Below are 14,780 nucleotides of genomic sequence, written 5' to 3'. Positions count from 1 at the left end.
TCTCACGAAACAATAGAAAATCTTTTCCCGATCATAACGACACCAAAAGTATGAAATTTGATGGAAAACTTACGGAATTGTGCTTCTGTGAAGTTAGCAGTCTCGACGATGTTTATGCATCGGTGATTTTGCCCACTTTGAGCCCTATTTTCGGCCAATTCCAGTGTACTAGTCAACAAAAATCATAATTATTTCGCTAAAACTCCATTTTTTCTATCGAATGAGTACAAGAAACTATTCATTTACCAATTTCAATTATCCAATAAATTGGTCAGAAATTGGCAATTTTGCCAATTTCAAAAGATGCCAATTTCCAAATAGGGTCCAGAATAAACAAGACAGACATTCCTGGCACTAAAATAACTTCTCTGTTCATTAGTCACGTCCCCAGGCCCCTCTTACATCTCTTTTGCTTTCCACTTCGAATTTTTATTCTCACAAAAAAAATAGATTTACTGTTACGGAGACTACTACATTAGCGTAGAAATGGTATAAATTATATGGGAGCACTTGTGAAAGAATATTAGACTCACCAGTTGTGTATTGGACGCTTGGCAAAAAACTTTGGCAAAAAATCGAACATTTCTGCTACTTTGAGCTCAATTTCAAGGTATTTTTCATTGTGAAACCAATCAAAATCATCTCAATTTCTGTAATATGTCTTCCATTCTACAAAATGAGACCAGGAAAACTAGAACACAACCATAAATATCATACGAAAATACACTGCACAGTTGCTGCAGGATTTTTTTTTATACTGTGCACACTGACCACATAGATCCATTCTTTCATATGTAGGCCTACCAGCTTTCTCTCGCTAGATTTGAATGCGTTACAATTTACGTGTACTAGTACGTCAATAACCCTGGCGCGTAAGCCGTACTAGTACATCGGAAACCCTGAAAGGGTTAACTAACATAGGCATCTCCTGGGAAGTACTCTGGGCCCTTTCCTGTTCCGTCTTTATATCACTGACCTACTAAATGTCACCTAACAGTTCAAATCAATACTCTTTGTCAATGACACTATCTTTGTCAATAATACAGTTAAAATGCTTGCCAACAACACACTTAAATTTTCACACAGAAACTTGCATTATGAATTGAGATATACAGTGGTCCCTTGATTTACAATATTAATTTGTTCCAGAAGATGTACTGTACTGCCAAACTATCGTAACTCCAACCCAAGATACATGGTCTCATGGTAATTCATTCTAAGACCCTGGAAGTGCAACTTTTACTGTACCTTACACAGATATAATTTGTAGGCACTATCTCCCTTCATCTGCATCTCTTTTATCCACAATTACAACAGTCTTTTCATCTCTAATAATTTCACTGCCTTTTTTCACTAGCTTAAATTCATCAGCTACTTAATATTTTTATGTTATTTCTTTTTGTTTGATAATAGTAAAGATGGTTGTTTGTTGAAAGCCATACTTTACACACCAGTGCACTAATGTCTTCCCTAGTCTTCACTGAAACAGCCTGTTTCCTGTGCACTTTAGGGACCATGATGATATATTAACCCTTTCAGGGTCCAGAGGCCAAATTTCAAAGTGTGCACCATTGTCCAAGAATTTTCAATATTTTTTTTTCTTATGAAGTGGTAGAGAATCTTTTTCTGAAGGTAATAAAACAAAAAGTACGAAATTTGATGAAAAATTGACAAAATTATGCTCTCGCAAATTTTGATGTGTCAGCGATATTTACGCATCAGCAATTTTGCCAACTTTGACTCCCATTTTAGGCCAATTACCTTATTCCAGTCGACTAAATTCTTAGCTATTTCACTAGTATTACTTCTATTCTATCGATTGAGCACATGAAATCACCAACTCAACTGTTTCAACTACAAAATAAAGTGATTGGAAAATGGTAATTTGGCCAATTTAATGCAAAGTTCAAAATATTCAAATTTTAAAATAGGGTCCAGAATAAACAATGCAGGCATTCCTGGCACTAAACTAACATTTCCTCTGTTCATTAGTTACGTTTTCAGGCTTTATAATTGAATTCCATTTTGATTTTTAATTCACATAATGAATTTTTATTCAAACCAAAAAATAAAAGATTTACTCTCATGCAATATTGTAAAAATTGTATAAATAATGTCAGCACATTTGTGAACACATATTAGACCCACCAGCTGGCGTGTATTAGACGTGTGAGGTCATTTGTTTACTCTTGAACATTGGCAAAAATTTAACATTTCCGCTGCTTTGAGCTCAGTTTCAAACCATTTTAAGTACTAAAACCAATCAAAATCAACTCTATTTCTGTAATATATCTTCCATTCTATCAAATGAGACCAAGAAATCACAAATACAACTATAAAAATCATACGAAAAAACACTGCAAAGTTGTTGTTTTAAACAAAAAATTACGGTCTGTTTTTTTTCTCTCATTATGTGCTGCAGGATTTTTTTTATGTGGTGCACACATACCACATAGATGCATTCTCTCATATCTAGGCCCAAATTTACCACTCACAGCTTATCAGAGTGAGCTGAGCTCATGGCATAGATCTACGGTTTGGACCCTCAATGTAAAGCCATAGATCTACAACACGGACCCTGAAAGGGTTAATGCAAAAGATAGTGCAATTATAATACGAATGCAGTTATGAAGGGTAAATAATCCAGAATCAGTGTCAAAACACCTGAAGAGTAAACACACAAACTAGTACAAACTCTGCTACTGGCCGAGATGTTACCATACACACATTCAACCCTGTTGATTGGCTGCTTTGCCATCCTTCACATACTCCACACTCCTATTGGACCCAACACTGCTGATCATTGGTTGGCTACCCACACAAGATTGATGCTTCTATTGGCTCAAATGCTGCCCAAGAGGCAAGCTACCACTTCACTGGTTGGCTGAGGGCCACCCACACATGACAACCATGATAATTATACACGGATGATGATAATGTGTGTGTGTTCAATTCCATCTACAACTCTGGGTACCTTTGATATACAGTGGAACCTCGGTTTTCGTTTACCCTGGTTTTCATCGAATTCAGTTTTCAATGACTTTTTATGTCAAAATTTTGTCCAAGTTTTCAATCATCACCTCGGTTTTTGTCTAGATGACAGTGGTCCGCCGTTCTAAACGTGTCCGCCTGCACCCACACAAAGCATCCCACGTGTTCTGAGTCAGTCTGTCTTTGTTTCTTGTTGGTAGAAGGCGGTAGTGATGGTGGTAGAGGGTGGTAATGGTTGTGATGGTGATAGAGGGTAGTAGTGATGGTGGTAGAGATGACCTCTCCTCCCTCTCCCCTCCTCGCTGTCTTCCATATGCCAACCAGAGTCTTCAACAAAGGTAAAAGTGATGTTAAATGTTCATTTATCCATTCCATTATTCCTTTATATTTATTTCTCATTGTTTTCTGTATGTAAAATTATAGTTATTCTCTATAAAATGTATTTTTTGTTAATATTTTTGGGTGTCTGGAACAGATTAATTGGATTTACATTATTTCTTACGGGGAACATTGCTTCAGTTTTTGTCGAATTCAGTTTTCATCAAACTTTCTGGAATGAATTAATGACGAAAACCAAGGTTCCACTGTACCTTATATACCTTTGAAGAGTTTCGAAAGTTTCACTACTCTCAGAGCCCAGCCATGGGCCAGGCTTGTCTGGTGCCTGCCTGGTCAACCAGGCTGTTGCTGATGGAGGCCCACTGCCCCACATATCCATTACAGCCTGGTTGATCTGGCACCTGAAGATACTTGTCCAATTTCCTCTTGAAGGCTTCTACACTTGTTCCAGCCATGTTTCTGATATCCTCTGGCAAGCTGTTGAACAGTCTGGGATGTTTTAAATTTATATTAAACAATAACATTAGTGGATGTGGTTGTCTAGCATAGGCCAATAGGCCTACTGGAATGCTCCATTGGTTTTACATTATCTGAAAACAGTGGAGCCAGATTACATCTTTTCTGAATCCCCTCTCACATTGGCCTTCAAATGCATGACAGATGTGGTGAAGTGGTAGAGGCATATGCTTTCAAGGAAAGTACATAGATTACAACTCAGTATTGTCAGCTAGTAGTTGAATTATATGAATAATAATACTGTATAATCAAATTAAGTGCTAAATCCAAGAGGGTCATAAAGCAGTAATAATATGAAAAACTTTAACCCTTTCAGGGTCCAAGGCCAAAATCTGAAGGAGTGCCCTAGTGTCCAAGAAATTTTAAAAAAAAAAAAAAAAAAAAAAAAAAAAAAAAAAAAATCTTACAGAATTAAAGATAATATTTTTGTGAAAGTAATAAAACAAAACAAAAAATTTCTGATCAATACTTACCAAGATACAGTGGCAGGAAGTTGACCCAAAATGACCGGGTGGCGGCAACATCAGCGACTTCCGCAAAATCGCATTTTTTTATTTTACGCTTTTTATACTTTTTTCTTTTTTCTAATTTTTTTTCTTTTTCTAGTAACATTTGTGGTCTGTGAGACCAATATAATGTATATTGTATAAGTGTACACTCATTGTATTCAACACAATAACTGCACTAATTTATCATTATATTGCTTACAAAACTTGTTTACAAGTTTATTGTAAACAAAATGATGAAAATATTAGTGTGGTTATTGTGTTGAATACAATGGTACCATATAGTACTATATGGTACAATGGTGCCATAGGGTACAATGGTACCATATGGTACAGTGGTACCATATGGTACAGATACAAGGATCCCTATGGAAATAAGTCACCCTGACTTTTTTGGGTTATCCTAGGATTTTATACATATGCTGCTATGATGATAATCTATGTAACTGTATTTGTGTACACCTGTATAAACTTACTCAAGCACATGTGGCATCGTAAGTTTATTTAGATATACACAAATAAAGTTACATAGATTATCATACATAGCAGCATATGTTTGGAGAACCTAGGATAACCAAAAAAAGTCAGACTTATTTCCATTAGGGTCCCTGTACCCTGTACCATATGGTACCATGTACCATATGGTATAATGTACCATATGATACAATGTACTATATAGTACATTGTACCATATGGTACCATTGTACCATATGGTACCATTGTACCATATGGTACCATTGTACCATATACCATTGTATGACATGGCACCATTGTACCATATGGTACAATGGTACTATATGGTTCAAAACCATAGAATTCCTCTTCAGATCTACTTCCATCAGTCTTAGAACTGTAAGCTGTGAAGAGGCGAATCAGAATTCGCCAGTAGAGTGAGTGGGGAGTGAGAGCTTCCTTGCCGCCAGACATGATGAACAAAGCACTTTGGCGGCATTCTCACAATGCCATGCAGGCATCCAGATTTTTTCTGTAGTGCGCACACTGACCACCCAGACCCATTCTCTCAGATGTAGGCCTACTAGCCTTCTTGCGCTAAATTTGATGCCGCTAGAATTTTGGCGTAGATCTACAGCACGGACCCTGAAAGGGTTAAACTTTATTAATTTGAGACACAGAAAGATTGACACTTAGTCCATTTATCCTCACTATCATGCAAGAAGAGCCACATGTATGGTACATGCAACAAAAATCAGCAGGTTCTTTGATGTAACTGCTGCCCGGTTCTAGATACCTCAGAATTTGCACAAACTTACTTAAACCTAATAAAATGTCAACTATGTTCACAGAACTACTATCACATCCACATCATTAAGTGAAGAAATGTGACCAAATTCATGAACTTAAAGATATTTCACAAATGTTCATGAAACGTAAAAGTATTTTATCTAGAGTGGCATATTACCAGCCATTTTAGGAAAATGCCCTGACTTTGCTGATTGTAAGTAACTCACAAAACTCAAGCCATAACCATGTATAATTTCAATGTAATGTTTTGTGACTGAATTCACGACTGCAAACTCATTACTAATGTTCTGAATTTAACTAAAGCACTTCATTACCACTAACTTGTTTGGCATACACAGATGTCAGGGCCCAGTCATTGGACTTATGATGTTGCTAAGATTTTATTTAGGTCTGGGATATATAACACAATATTCTTTTACAGTGGTCTGAGGGCACATGTTTCATATGTGCCGAGGCCCACTGGATACTCGATATTTTCAAGAGGGGAACAGACTGAGCAGAGCATTTTTATAAACGCATCATTGGTACTTCATCCGGCCTGAAACGAAAACTGACATGGGTTGAGGATATTGCATTGGTTATGAAAGTACTGTGGAACCTCGATTTACGAGTGTCCTAACGTACGAGTTTTTTGAGATACGAGCTGTCGATTGGTCAATTTTTTGCTCTGAGTTACAAGCCAACATTTGAGTTATGAGCCAGCTCCCCCCCACTTACCACTCAACCCAAAACTTGGACATCTCTCTTGTTTATCTATGATTTCATGCTTTAATTCCATGGAAATCATCCTCTTTTTCTTCTCAGCACTGTCCTTTACACTTACAGTGAACCCCCACGTATCGTCGGCCGCAACTTTCGTGAAATTTTTTGGCAAGTTTTTTCGCCAAAATTTAGCTTCGCGGTTCGTGATTGGACTCATGATTTGGCGATCATCTGGTACAAGTCTGCTGTCAGCGTGCACACAAAACCAGTCACCATTCACACTCAATGTGCCATTGTTTACCAGCAAGTGACCATCACCCCACAGGTTCATATGATACATTTCATAATAATCCATTGTTTTTTGTGCTTGCAACTGCTAAATAAGCCACCATGGGCTGAAAGATAGCTCCTAGTGCCAGCCCATTGGTAAAGAAGGAGAGAAACAACAGAATTCAAGAAAAAACTCGTAGCAAAGTACCAAAGTGGAGGAGGAAGAGAGAGAGGAGAATGTGCCTTCTTCAGTGATTCTACGATATGTACGATACTAAAGCAGCAGGTATCGATAAAGGCTATAGTGCCAGCCAGCGATAAAGTGTAAAATTAACAGTGTAGCAAGTAAGTTAAGCGATAACAACAAACATGGCTGCATCCAGCCCATCCTCCCCTCTCTTCCCTGGATTCAACCTACCAAGTAGTCTCTCAGGTATGACCAACGATCCAGATACCCTAAAGACATGCATCTCCACCTTAGTTATTGAAAATATGAATCTTCGAGAGACACTAACAAAACAAGACACCAGGATGACACAACTCGAGAACAAAATCCTCAGTCTTGAACAAAAGTTATCAACACCAGGAATGACTAACTGTGACAAGACCATCCAAACAGTCATAGATAGCCATACTCAACAAATAATATCTCTTAATACAAAGGTTGAAGAAGCAGTAAAAGAATGGAAGAACAACTTAGATAACCAGTTCAGTGACTACTTTGCTCTCCAAGAAGATAAAACTGAGCAAGATAAACTACCGGACGCAGTAATAGTTAACAGTCCACTTTTTCCCAGTGATATGAACCAAATGAACAGTAAAGAAATTACTCTGCAGATCATAAAGGACCAAACAAGTGTTATTGTACCAGAGTCAGAAATAAAAGAAGCCAGGTTACTAGGATCCCATGGTAGAAAAAGTGTTAGGCTTAGATTCCACTCACATGACAGGAAAAAAGACTTAATTATTGCATCTATTAAAGTAAAGAAAGAGGTATACATAAACGAGTGTCTTACCAAAAAACATCAGAACCACCTGTATGGAGTCAGAAAACTTAAGCGGGAGAATAACGACACAATACACCAATGCTTCACACAGGATGGGAAAATTCTAGTTAGGAAAACAAATGTAGATCAACTGTACACAATCACGAACGAGAATGATCTATCACGATTTCCCAGGGATACTAATCTTACAGAGAATAACTAAACAATGTCCAACCTAAAAGCCTATGTAGTGTAGTGTATGTTTTGCTCCATTATTGTTCAAATTTCATAGTACAATCTCTTAGTAATTAAATAATCAATTACCTCATTTTGTGATTTTACTAGAAAGCATAAGTCACCTTATGTAATTTTCTTATTTACTATTGTTTGCTTAAATATTAGCTGAATTGATACTTTCTCTGTCCATATTACTACCTCATATTTTTTTAAATACTATCAATTGATATTACTTACTAAAATTAATAATTAATTACCATTTTTACTATCAATACAATTTACTCTTAATATTTTGACATCATTTAATAACCATTACTTCTAATTACCTTAACCTGTTTTAATACCACATTTACTATCTTAGAGTACTCTTAATTACCTTGTACTGCCAAATAACCTCAAGTATAACTACCAGTGCAATATTGAATGAAATAAACATTACTTTTTCACTTTTTTTGTAATCATTATTACTTACTAAAATTTTATTAAACATCATATTTACTACCAGTCAATTTTACTTTTGTACATTAATCATTATTTTATACTTCCCATAACATTTTGTTGCCAAATTTTCAAGTTTGTATATTCAACTCCAACCTTTATATTATCCTTTGTACCTGTGTACCTGTCTACCATCTTACTATCATATTATAACCAAAACATTGCCATTGTTATTTTTTTCTTATTATTCTTTTGGTACTTTAATTGTGAATTTTATCTTGCCAATTTAAATCTAGTTATACTCTTGATCTTGTCAACAATCTATACCAGACCCTAGTGCAATTGCAAGTACCATTTCAATTTGTATTTTTATATTATAAGTTTATATTATAAGTCCTACTCTAAGATTGTTTTCATATCTTAGTGACTATATTGTGTGTGCAATTAGTGTATATTTCAATTATATTATTGTTCAAGGCCCTTAACTATCTTTTGCTAACTAGTACCAACTACCTCATATATTTTTTTTTCTACTTTTTTTATTCTTTTGCTACCTTAACTTGTATATTTTATCTTGTCAATTTAAATCTAGTTATACTCTAAGTCTTGTAAACAACTTATATAAGACCTTAGTGCAATTACAATTGAGAGTCTTGTGCCTTTTTTATACCATTAGATTAAACTCAGTTGTACTATAGCTCATTCTAGCTCAATACATAGTCAATACCAAATTCATTATATTAGACCATAGTGTAATTACTAGTGAGAGCCTAGTGCTATTTTTAATTTGTATTTTTATATTATTAGATTAAACCTAGTTGTACTATAGCTCACTCTAGCTCAATACATAGACTATATCAAAGTCATTACATTAGACCTTAGTGCAATTACAAGTGAGAGTCTTGTGCTATTTTTAATTTGTATTTTTATATTATTAGTTTATACCTAGTTGTACTTTAGCTCATTCCAGCACAACACACAGACAACACCAACTTCATTATGTGTATTAGTGACTGTACTCTACATGACCAAAATGCTTTAGCTATATACTTGTCCAAAATTCCCACCACTACAGATATCAGTACTAAAACTCAACACACAACTCAGGATATAAATAACCATAATTTAAACCTAGAAGATGATTGATCACGTTGACCCTGATCTAAACCTCCATAATCTGACACACAATCAAAACCTATTGGAAAGTAACTGCCTTTACTACACAGCATCACAAGCCAGCACTATCCTAAACAATGCTAAAAGTCTATCAGTACTTAACTACAACATCAGGTCCTTAAGCACACACTTTGATGACCTCCTGGCACTCCTTGAATCACTAAAGACACCCTTCTCAGTGCGAGGCACTGAGACCTGGCTTAAGCAGGACACAATAGATATCTACCCTCTACCAGGATACACAGCAATCCACAACTGCAGACCATACGAAGTTAGGGGAGGTATTGCAATCTATTACTCTAACCAATTATCTTGTATTAGCACCACTTGCTTTAGTGATGAATATGGAGAAAACATTTTTGCTAATTTTACTGTAAAAAACCTTAAGACGCCTATAACAATCGGTGCCATTTACCGGATACCCCACACAAACATCCCAAATTTCAGTGAGAAATTAAAGGCACTAATAACAAACAGACAAATGAATAAGCACCACCTTCTCTTAGCTGGAGACTTCAACATCAACCTTGGCCTACTAGATGATCAGCCTGTAACTGATTTCATCAACAATATGAACAATACACTTCTCATACCAACAATAACTAAACCAACCAGGCTCACTGAAACAAGTGCAACCATAAAAGACCACGTATGGACCAATATACTAGCCCCCCTTAAATCAGGGATAATCACAGATAGCACTACAGACAACTACCCTACCTTCCTCTTGACAAACATTAGTAAACCACCACTTGAATACAACAAAGTTTCATTTAGACTCCATGATGAGGCCTCAATAAGGAAGTTCACAGCTGACCTAGAGACTGTTGACTGGCCTACAGAATTCTCCAAGGCCAATGGTATTGAAGACTGGACAGACATTTTTCTTAACAAATTACTTAGACTATATAACAAACATTGTCCTATAAAAATGAAACAGATCACAAACAAACGGCTTGGTTGCCCATGGCTAACCAGCACCATTCTGAAATCCATTGATAAGAAACACCAATATGAAAAGCAATATAGACAGGGCTTAATACACAAAGATATTCTTAAACACTATTCATCAGTCCTCACCAAAGTAATAAAGAAAGCCAAACAACTATACTACTACAGTAGATTCACTGACACAAGAGGAGATATAAAAAAGACCTGGAAAACACACTCATATTCTAGGGACCCACAAACTAAAAAAAACCAAGAATATTGTCCTAACTAAACCTAATGAAACACCACTGCAACCCACTGACACAGCTAACAAGATAAATGACTTCTTCTCAACCATAGGTTCTAATCTCGCCAATAAAATCCCACGTACCAATGCCCATGCCGGGGACTACCTAGATGGAAATTTCCCAAATTCCTTCTATCTTGCTCCAACTGAGCCCACGGAAGTCACCGAGATTATAAAGTCACTTAAAATAACTCAGGGAATCTGTCTCATGTCTCACCATTATTGTACAAGAGAGCGGCCCATGTCCTCTCGCATACTATCTCATTACTTTTTAACAAGTCACTAGAAACTAGCACCTTCCCGAAACTACTCAAGATGGCAAGGGTTACACCAATACATAAAGGTGGTGACCCTACAGACGTAAACAACTACAGTGGACCCTCGACCAGCGATGGCATCGATTAACGATAAATCTGACTAGCGATACATTTTATCGCAAAAATTTTGCCTCGATTAGCTCTAAAAAACTCGACCAACACTATTCGTTCCGTCTGAGACGCGTCCACTTCTGGCCAGTGTTTACAAGGCAGCCAACCACCGCGGTCGCTTCCAAGCATACAATCGGAACATTTCGTATTATCACAGCCTTTTTAGTGATTGCACCTGCAAAATAAGTCACCATGGGCTCCAAGAAAGCTTCTAGTGCCAACCCTGCAGCAAAAAGGGTGAGAATTACTATGGATATGAAGAAAGAGATCATTGCTAAGTATGAAAGTGGAGTGCATGTCTCCGAGCTGGCCAGGCTGTACACAAAACCCCAATCAACCATCGCTACTATTGTGGCCAAGAAAACGGCAATCAAGGAAGCTGTTCTTGCCAAAGGTGCAACTATGTTTTCGAAACTGAGATCGCAAGTGATAGAAGATGTTGAGAGACTGTTATTGGTATGGATAAACGAAAAACAGATAGCAGGAGATAGCATCTCTCAAACGATCATATGTGAAAAGGCTAGGAAGTTGCATGACGATTTAATTAGAAAAATGCCAGCAACTAGTGGTGATGTGAGTGAATTTAAGGCCAGCAAAGGTTGGTTTGAGAGATTTAAGAATCGTAGTGGCATACATAGTGTGATAAGGCATGGTGAGGCTGCCAGTTTGGACCAAAAAGCAGCTGAAAAATATGTGCAGGAATTCAAGGAGTACATAGACAGTGAAGAACTGAAACCTGAACAAGTGTTTAATTGTGACACTGACAATGTTGTGAAACACTTTAGGAATGCCATAAAGGAACGGGAGGTACAGGCCTCTATGGGGAGATACGTTGTGCGACAGAGGTCCAGTGACTCTCAAGCTGGTCCTGGTGGCATTAAAAGAAGAAGGGAAGTAACCCCGAAAAAGGACTTGCCACCTCAAGTCCTAATGGAAGGGAATTCCCCTTCTAAACACTAAGACCATCAACACACTCCCCTCTTCCCATCCCATCAATCATCACCAGATCTTCAATAAAGGTAAGTGTCATGTAACTGTGCATGTCTTCTTCAGTTTGTGTGTATTAAAATTAATATTCCATGTGTTAAATTTTTTTTTTTTTCAATACTTTTGGGTGTCTTGCACGGATTAATTTGATTTCCATTATTTCTTATGGGGAAAATTAACTTGACTAACGATTATTCTGACTAACGATGAGCTCTCAGGAACGGATTAATAGCATTAGCCGAGGGTCCACTGTATAGGCCAATATCAAACTTACCATTGCTATCCAAAATCTTTGAGAAACTCGTGCACAGGAGGCTATATTCATTTATAACGGCACAAAACATACTCAACCCCTGCCAATTTGGATTCAGGAAAAATAAAAGCACTGTTAGTGTGACTTTGTCAATGGTCCAAGTCGGACCGAAACGTCGTCGTAAGCTTCTGTCTTTTATGTGCGGGTTATTTGTGTATCGTTCCAGTCACGGTATTGTGCCTTGTTATTTATTTATGCTAGATCTGCTTTACACAGCATTGGAAAATAAGGAATATCCAATAGGAATTTTTATTGACCTAAGAAAAGCTTTTGACACAGTAGACCATGGCATCCTACTCCACAAACTTGACCATTATGGTATAACAAGGGGGTGGCACAGCCATATACTACTCAGACCAACTAGAATGTATCACTAATACTTGCACAAGGGATGAACATGGGGAATATATAATAGCTAAATTCAAATCCAAATACCTACAAAAACCTCTCACATTGATAAACATCTACAGAGTTCCACAGTCAAACATTAGCCAATTTAGTCAAAATCTAGGAAGTATGATAACTGATGCACGCATGAACAAAGATCACTTACTACTCTCAGGTGACTTCAATATAAATCTCCTGCAAGACCAGGACCCACACGTTACTGAATTCACAAACACAATGAGTAACTGTATGTTACTACCAACAGTAACAAAACCTACAAGAGTTACAGAGACTAGTGTTTCCCTACTTGACCACATCTGGACCAACACCATATCCCCTTTAAAATCAGGCATAATTACAGATAATACCACAGACCACTACCCTACTTTCCTCATAACAACTCTTGGTAAACTACCCCAAGACACTACTAAAGTCACCTTCAGACTTCACAATGAGGCAGCCATTAATAACTTCGCAACAGCATTAGCAAACATTGATTGGCACACTGAGCTAGAAATCTATACAGATATTGACGAATGTATTAATAATTTTCTAAAAAAGACCCAATACCTCTATAACAAGCACTGCCCTAAAAAAACTAAACAGATGACAGCAAAGAGACTGAACAGTCCCTGGCTAACACCCAGCATTCTCAAATCCATAAATACAAAACACCAATATGAAAAACAGTACAGAATGGGTCACATAACCAGAGACCAAACAAAACGTTACTCGTCAATCCTAACCAGCCTGATAAGAAGGGCAAAAAAATTGTATTATGAGAACAGATTATCCAACTTACGAGGTGATATAAAAAAGACCTGGAAAACACTATCTGAAATTCTGGGAACAAAAAAGATATCACGAAATAGCGAAATAAAATTAGCAAAATCAGATGAACCCCAACTCCCACCAACAGAAACAGCAAACAGACTCAATGATTTCTTCTCCACTATAGGACAAAACCTTGCCCATAAAATCCCAAGCTCAGATACCCCACCAAATAACTACCTCACCGGCAACTACCCGAACACACTGTTCCTAGCTCCGACTAACCCATACGAAGTCTCCCTTATTATCAATGCACTAAAAAACAAGGCAGGAGATTTAAGTACCTTACCACCCTTTATATATAAAAAAGTGTCACAAGTGCTATCTCCAATCATTGCAACACTCTTTAACAAATCCATTGAATCCTCCACCTTCCCTACAGTACTCAAAATAGCAAGGGTCACCCCGATCCACAAAGGAGGAGACCAAACAGAGTTGAATAATTATAGGCCAATATCCAACTTACACCCTCTCTCAAAAATCTTTGAAAAACTAATTCATAAACGAATCTACTCCTACCTTATCTCCCAGAACATACTCAACCCCTGCCAATTTGGATTCAGGCCTAATAAAAATACTAATGATGCTATTATACACATGCTAGAACATATATACACTGCAATAGAGAAAAAAGAAGTCCCACTGGGGATCTTCATTGACTTACGTAAAGCTTTTGATACAGTTGACCATGACTTGCTCCACGTAAAATTGTCACACTATGGTATAAGAGGGCACTCCCTCAATTACCTCAAGTCATACCTCAGCAACAGAAGCCAATATGTGTACGCAAATGGGGCAAACTCTTCTGCGCAACCAATTACAGTTGGTGTCCCACAGGGAAGTGTCCTTGGCCCTCTTCTCTTTCTCCTATACATAAATGACCTTCCAAATGCTTCGCAATTACTCAAACCCACACTATTTGCAGATGACACTACATACGTCTTCTCTCACCCGAGCCCAGTCACACTAGCCAATACTGTAAATACCGAATTACAGAAAATATCTACCTGGATGAGGACTAACAAACTTACACTAAACATTGACAAAACCTACTTCATTCAGTTTGGTAACAGAGCTACAGATGTCCCTCTTAACATAATGATAAACGGATCACCTATCACAAAGCTAACAGAGGGAAAATTCTTAGGAATCCACCTTGATAATAGACTCAAA

At 37.2% G+C, this 14,780-nt stretch overlaps 1 protein-coding gene across 3 annotated transcripts in view; it reads right to left on the bottom strand.

Annotated features, from left to right (window-relative positions):
- Positions 1–14,780, bottom strand: part of mEFTs (elongation factor Ts, mitochondrial) — a 33,589-nt gene that overhangs the window by 11,838 nt on the left and 6,971 nt on the right. Inside the window, exon 2 of one of the 3 annotated variants that reach the window (XM_070098612.1) lies at positions 3,081–3,318. The exons of the other annotated variants lie outside the window; for them this stretch is intronic. The gene's annotated coding sequence lies outside the window, so the exon portion shown is untranslated. The remainder of the gene's footprint in view (positions 1–3,080; positions 3,319–14,780) is intronic. 3 annotated transcript variants of the gene reach the window in all.

The sequence above is a fragment of the Cherax quadricarinatus genome, chromosome 1, assembly GCF_038502225.1.
Source record: "Cherax quadricarinatus isolate ZL_2023a chromosome 1, ASM3850222v1, whole genome shotgun sequence".
Taxonomy (NCBI): domain Eukaryota; kingdom Metazoa; phylum Arthropoda; class Malacostraca; order Decapoda; family Parastacidae; genus Cherax; species Cherax quadricarinatus.
The sequence above is the reverse complement of the archived record's forward strand: the minus strand, read 5'-3'. Positions and strand labels throughout refer to the sequence as shown.